Here is a 7,666-nt window from a genome sequence, read left to right as displayed (position 1 = left end):
CTTCCTCCTGCACACCCCCTACTGGGGATCGAGCCCACAACCCAGGCATGTGCCTTTGGCCGGAATTGAACCTGGGACCCTTCCGTCTGCAGGCCGATGCTCTATTCACTGAACCAAACCAGCTAGAGCCAGAGTGGATTTTTTAAAAAGACATCTATATGTTGACCTCAAGAGACTCACTTTACATCAAAAGACACACATAGACTGAAAGTGAAGAGATGGGAAAAGATATTTCATGCAAATAGAAACAAAACAATAAAAGAAAGCTGGGTAGCAATACTCATATCAGGCAAAATTGACTTTAAAATTATGTTTTTATTGATTTTTTTTAAAGAGAGAGAGGAAGTGAGAGGGAGAGAGAGATAGAAACATCAGTGAGAGAGAAACATCGATCAGCTGCCTCCTGCACACCCCCTACAGGGGATCAAGCTTTGCATGTACCCTGACCAGGAATAGAACCAGTGACCTCTTGGTTCATGGGTCAATGCTCAATCAGTGAGCCACACGATGGCCAGGCAGAAAAAATAGACTTTAAAACAAAGACTGTAAAAAGAGACACAGAAAGTCATTACATAATAATAAAAGGGTCAATCCAAGAAGAGGATATAACATTCATAAAAATGAGCACGTAAATATATTAAGCAAATGTTAACAGATATAAAGGAAGAAGTTGACATATTAGGTCAATTTAATACCCCACTTATACCAATAAATAGATCATCCAGACCAAAAAATTAATGAGGAAATATTGGCCTTAATACATTAGACCACATGAAATTAATAGACATTTACAGAATATTTTCAAAAGCTGTAGAATACATATTCTTGTCAAGTACACATGGCACGTTCTCCAGGGTGGACCACATGTTAGGCCACAAAACAAGTCTCAGTAAATTCAGGAAGACTTAAATCATATCAAGTATCTTTTTCAACCACAGTGTATGAAACTAGAAATCAATTATAAGAAGAAAACTGGGAAAAACACAAACATGTGGGGACTAAACAACATACTACTAAACAACCTATCAGGCAAAGAGGAAACCAAAAACTATCTTGAGACAAATTAAATTAAAAACACAACTCTCCAAAATTTATGGGATGCAGCAAAAGCAGTTCTAAAGAGGAAGTTCTTAGCAATTCGGGCCTCAAGAAACAAGAAAAATCCCAAATAAACAATCTACTTTACACCAAAAGGAAGTAGAAAAAGAAGAATAAACAAAACCAAAAGTAAGTAGGAGGAAGGAAATGATAATCAGGGTAGAAATAAATAAAATAGAGAAAAAAAAACCCAATAGAAAAGATCAATGAAACTAACAACTGGTTCTTTAAAATAATAAACAAAATTGATAACCTTCAGCCAGACTCATCAAGATAAAAGAGAGAAAACCCAAATAAATAAAATCAGAAATGAAAGAGGAGGGATTGCCACTGACACCACAGAAATATAAAGGATCATAAAAGAATACTATGAACAATTATATTCCAATAAATTGGACAACCAAGAATAAATAGATACATTCCTAGAAATGAACAACCTTCAAGACTGAACCAGAAGAAATAGAAAATCTGAACAGACTTAATAGTAGTAATGAAATTGAATCAGTAATAATAAAATTAAAAACTCCCAACAAACAAAAGTGCAGGACCAGATGGCTTCACAGGTGAATTCTACCAAACATTTAAGAAAGAATTGATGACGATCCTTCTCAGACTATTCAAAAATTTAAGAGAAAGAAACGCTTCCAAATTCATTCTACAACGCTAGCATTACCTGATACCAAAACCCCACAAAAAAAGTATAGGCCAATATTCTTGATGAAAATAGATGCAAAAATTCTCAACAAAACATTAGCATATCAATTTCAACAATATGTTAAAATGATCATACACCATGACCAAATGGAATTTATTCCAGGGATGCAAGTATATGATTCAATAGCCACAAATCAATCAATGTGATACACCACATTAACAAAGCCATGGATAAAAATCATATGATAATCTCAATAGATGCAGAAAAAGCATTTGACAGAACTCAACACTCATTTATGATAAAAACTGTCAACAAAGTGGCAGGTTTTTTTTAGTATTATACCTCAATATAATAAAGGTTATATTTGATACACCCATAGCTAACATCAGACTCAACGGTGAGAGGCTGAAAGCTTTCCCTCTAAGATTAAGAACAAGACAAGGGTGCCCACTGTCACCACTTTTGTTTATCGTAGTATTGGAAGTCCTAGTCATAGCAATTGGACAAGAAAAAATAATCATAAAAGGCATTCAAATTGCATAGCAATCAGACAAGATGACATACTATATCAGTGATGGCGAACCTATGACACGCGTGTCAAGGTGACACGCGAACTCATGTTTTTTTGGTTGATTTTTCTTTGTTAAATGGCATTTAAATATATAAAATAAATATCAAAACTATAAGTCTTTGTTTTACTATGGTTGCAAATATCAAAAAATTTCTGTATGTGACATGGCACCAGAGTTAAGTTAGGGTTTTTCAAAATGCTGACACGCCGAGCTCAAAAGGTTCGCCATCACTGTAATATATGTACAAAATCCTAAAGACTCTACCAAAAACTATTAGGACAAATAAATAAATGCAGTCAAATTACAGGATACAAAATCAATATTCAGATATCTGTTGCATTTTTATACACTAATAATTAGCTATCAGAAAAAGAAATTATGAAAACAAACACATTTACAGTGACATCAAAAAGAATAAAATACCTAGGAATAAATTTAACCAAGGAGGTAAAAGACCTGTGTAGTCAAACCTCAGTTCTCAAATGTCTCCCATCTGGAACAATTCATTCTCGACCAAGTTGTTCATTGAAAAATGTCTCAGTTGTTGAGCAAAACTTCAGTTCTAGACCCAACAACCTTTTCATGCTGATACCTGCATAATGAGTCATGCATCTCTCAGGTGACAAACAAAGGAGAGAATGCACGAGTGTGAGTTACTTTACGGCTAAACCTGATGTTGTTAATGTCTCAGGGAATTGTACTGTGAATATTGATTGAGAAATATCACTATGACAAAGAAGTAACAAACCTTGTGATAAACTTGTTCAATGACAATGCAGTATTTCACTGCAGGCAAGTGTTAAAATGCAGGCAAAACCCCAACAAACAAGTGCTGGTGAGCATGTAAAGAAAAGAGAACCCTTGTGCGCTGTTGATGAGAGTGTAACAGGTGCAGCCACTATGGAAAACAGTTTAAAATAGAACTGCCTTTCAACCCAGCAATTCTACTTTGGGGCATTTATCTGAAGAAAAAGGAAACAATATTTTAAAAAGTTATATGCACTCCTATGTTTAGGTCTGATCAAATAATTGAATTGATACCACCCACCCCATCCCCCAGAACTGACCTTCAGGCCACTTCACAATGGACATTCCACTTGCTTAGACCACATTCCACTTGCTAAGACCATTATCTCTCCCCTCTGGAGTTCCCCAGAATCCGACCCGCACAGAGAATTCTCTGCCCAGAAAAAGCCCGCCTAGAGTCCTTTAAACAGCTCTGACTCCCTGTCTTTGGGTGCTGGCACCATTTTGGGGTTCAGCCCATCTGGTATCCAGATGACCTAATAAATTTATAATCCCTTACCACTTTGGCCTCGTGCGTTCCTCCTTCCGCAACCCTAACACTGTGTTTATTGCAGCACTATTTACAATAGCTACGATATGGAAGTAATCTAAGTGTCCATCAACAGATAAAGATGTAATGTGTGTGGGGGTGGACTGGGATGTAAATAATGGAATATTACTAAACCATTAAAAAGAGTGAAATCTTGCTGTTTTGCAACAAAGTGAATGGACCTAGAGGGTATTAGGCTAAGTAAAATGAGTCAGACAGAAAAACAAACACCATATGACTTCACTCATATATAGAATCTAGAAAAACAAAACAAACGAACAAACAAAGCAAGTTCTCATTAGTTACAGAGAATAAACTGATGGTTGCCAGCGAAGGAAGGGTGTCGGGGGATGGGTGAACAGGTGAATGGGACTAAGAGGTATAAACTTCCAGTTAGTTAATAAATAAAGCATGGGGGTGTGATCTGCAGCGCAGGGACTATAGTCAATCATATGGTGATAACTTTGTAACAGTTTACCAGATTGATTGTGTTAGTCACATTACAAGGTACATAAAAATTACTATGTTGTACACCTGAAACCAATATAATATTGTATGTCAACTATACTTATTTTTAAACTTAATAAAAAATAAATTAAATATTTACAAAAGTTTTAAGAAAAAGGGAGAGAGCTAGAAATGTGGAAAATAAATTCTGAAGTTCCAATTTTTCTCTAATAGGTGTTCCAGAAGAAGAAAATAAAAGAGAGGAAATTCTTAAAGAAATGCTAAAACTACAAAATAGAACAGAAAATAATATAATACTGTGTTTCCACAAATCAGTAGTGACAATTTATAATGTTCTACCAGATGTGCCTTTAGTAATATTTTTAAAGAAATAAAACTACAAATAAAGCTGATGGTCTTTCTGACCCTAATCTCCCTTCCTCACCTTTTTCCTTAGGGCAGCAACCACCGTCATGAATTTGTATGTATCTTTCTAGTCCAATAATGTGTATTGCATAATACAGATGATGCTTTTGCATATGGCTTTAAATCTTACGTAAGTAATAATATACCGGACATAGGGCTCTGCAACTCACTCTTTTTACTAGCAGCGTAAGTTTTATCTCTCTCTGCATTTATGGAGAGAGTACCAGTTAATTTCTTGGGACTACTGTAGAATATTTCATTGTATTACCAACTATGCCACATTTTAGATTATACTTTTATTTATAGATGGACTTTTTACCATCATGAAACAATGTAATAATATGAGCCCTATGCACATGGGTGACGGTTTTTCCACTGTGTATCCAGAAGTAGAATTGCAGGAAGATAAGATATGCACATTTCCAATTTTACTAGGTTCTGTGAAACTGCTCTTCAGTTTACATTCCAACAAGCAGTATATGGTTGTCTCCACTTTCCCTCAACCACATCAAGATGTAATATTGTCAGACTTTTTAATTTTGCCAGTCTGATGGGTGCAAAATTGTCCCTCATTACAATTTTTAGTTGCACGGCCCTTATGTTTGGTAAGTTTGACCATCCTTTCATCGTCTATTGGGCACTTGGCATTCCTTTTCTATAAACTGTCTTTGAATTCTTTTTATTTTAAGTGCTATGTAATTTACATATAACATTATATTAGTTTCAGGTGGATAGCATAGTGAGTCAATATATGGCAATAAGTCTAGTTAACATCCATCACCACACATATTTACAAATTGTTTTTTCTTGTATCGGGAACTCTTAAGGTCTACTCTCTTAGCAACTTTCAAATATTTAAAGTGTTATTAACTAAGGTTGCCATACTGTATATCCTCATGACTTAGTTATTTTATAACTGGAAGTTGATACCTTTTGACCCCCTTCATCCATTTCGCCCACCCCTTGAATTCTTTCTCAATTGTATTTATAGCGTCTTTTTTTTTTTCATACAAAAGCTTTTTATTTTTTTTTAATCCTCATTGGAGGATATGTTTATTGATTTTTAGAGAGATGAAGGGGGAAAGAGAGAGAGAGAAGTTGCCTCCCTAAGGATCTAACCTGCAGCCTGGGTATGTGCCCTGGCAGGGAATTAAACCTGCAACCTGCCGAAACCGGTTTGGCTCAGTGGATAGAGTGTCGGCCTGAGGACTAAAAGGTCCCAGGTTCGATTCCGGTCAAGGGCATGTACCTGGGTTGCGGGCACATCCCCAGTAGGAGATGTGCAGGAGGCAGCTGGTCGATGTTTCTCTCTCATCGATGTTTCTAACTCTCTATCCCTCTCCCTTCCTCTCTGTAAAAAATCAATAAAAAATATATTAAAAAAAAAAAACCTGCAACCTATCAGTGTTGGGGACGACGCTCCAACCAACTGAGCCACACTGGCCAGGGCAGTTTTTAATTTTTTTTTTATATTGTCAGATTTAACAATCTGATGGAAGATATATTTTTTAAAGAATGGATGGCCTCAAAATTGAGAGGATACACTGAGTGTTCAACTGGATGAATATAGCAAATGCCCATTTAGACACAGTGCAGTAAAACTTCAGAATATGATTGTCTGAGGGGTTTAGGGTTTGGGGGGTGAGGCTTGTTGTTTGTGCTAGCTTTTGCAATGAGACCAGAAAGGGGGCAGGGAGGGCGCTCTCTGGGCCCTGGGAGAAACTGGCAAGGAACTGAGAAGCATTCACGGTCTCAATCTGTCAGTTGCGACTGCTTCACAAATCACCAGGGACCTTGAGACATTCCTGCAAACAGAATTCTGGAGACTCATTAGGAAGCATGGGTGTAAGATGTTTGTTGTTACTGTTAAACAATATCTAACAGTTTAGAGTTCACAAAGCATGGTTTACATATGAGGATGAACCATCCAAACTTGGCATTTTTGTGGAGTAAAAAACGATTGAATGTTTGTTGGCTATGTCTTAGGGTTCAACCTAATCCAGTGATGGCGAAACTTTTGAGCTCGGCGTGTCAGCATTTTGAAAAACCCTAACTTAACTCTGGTGCCGTGTCACATATAGAAATTTTTTTGATATTTGAAACCATAGTAAAACAAAGACTTACAGTTTTGATATTTATTTTATATATTTAAATGCCATTTAACAAAGAAAAATCAACCAAAACAATGAGTTCGCGTGTCACCTCTGACACGCGTGTCATAGGTTTGCCATCACTGACCTAATCAAAAATTTCATCTCATCCTGTGAAATACACATTAATTATCATGGATGTCTTCTACAGATAAGCAACCGGTGTGTGGCAGGGAGCTTAAGTCTGCCGATGGGGCTTAATGGCAGCGGTTAGTTTGCCTGCTCCAACTTCCTATCCCCAGCTGAGAAATAGGGAAAACACTTCATGCTCCTCTCTTCCTGAAGAAGACTATGTCTGTCACAGAGTCATCTGTCTTCTAGGGAGTTTAGGCTCAAGATCATGTGTGCCAAGAAATGGCTTTTGCCAAGATAACTCGGCCTGGACATTGGGACAGACAACTTACTTCAAGCATAACATATGAGCTGGAGAAAAGTGTGTCAGTGCAGGAGCAGACTGTAAGCCAGAGAGGATCAGGTGAGTGGGGAGAAAGATTTCTGTGTGTCCCAGCTGCTAACAGCTATGCTCAGAGCCCGAAGTAACTGGCGTGCTATTTCCTTGCACCAACAGTATTCCAGGAAGGAAACCTCCCCAGCCTGGATGACAACTCCAGCCGGCCTGAGAACTTTCTGCTCATTCTTCGAATAGTGTCTGTGGTCACTTTGGTTGCAAACCCAGTCTCCGTTCAGAAATTAGAATGCTAATGCCAGGTATTCATCAACAGTCTGAACTTTTTACCATAAATCCCACTCTTCCCCCCACCTGCCCAGCTGGAAGCCCACAGTGGGACAGTGTAGAGGGGCTGGCTTCTTCTCTCTTTTTCCACTCGGCCTCCCCAGCCAGTTTCCATGGCTACGACGGCTGCTGCTCTGTGGGAGCAGTCGGGGAAGGGGCAGCAACAGCTGTTAAGTTGACTTCAGGCTTTCTTGCCAGGCAGATGTTAAATTCTGCCTCTTTCTCGCCAAGTGCTTTAATGCCCTCTCC

This window comes from Myotis davidii, unplaced genomic scaffold, assembly GCF_000327345.1.
Source record: "Myotis davidii unplaced genomic scaffold, ASM32734v1 scaffold27, whole genome shotgun sequence".
Lineage (NCBI taxonomy): Eukaryota > Metazoa > Chordata > Mammalia > Chiroptera > Vespertilionidae > Myotis > Myotis davidii.
The sequence above is the reverse complement of the archived record's forward strand: the minus strand, read 5'-3'. Positions refer to the sequence as shown.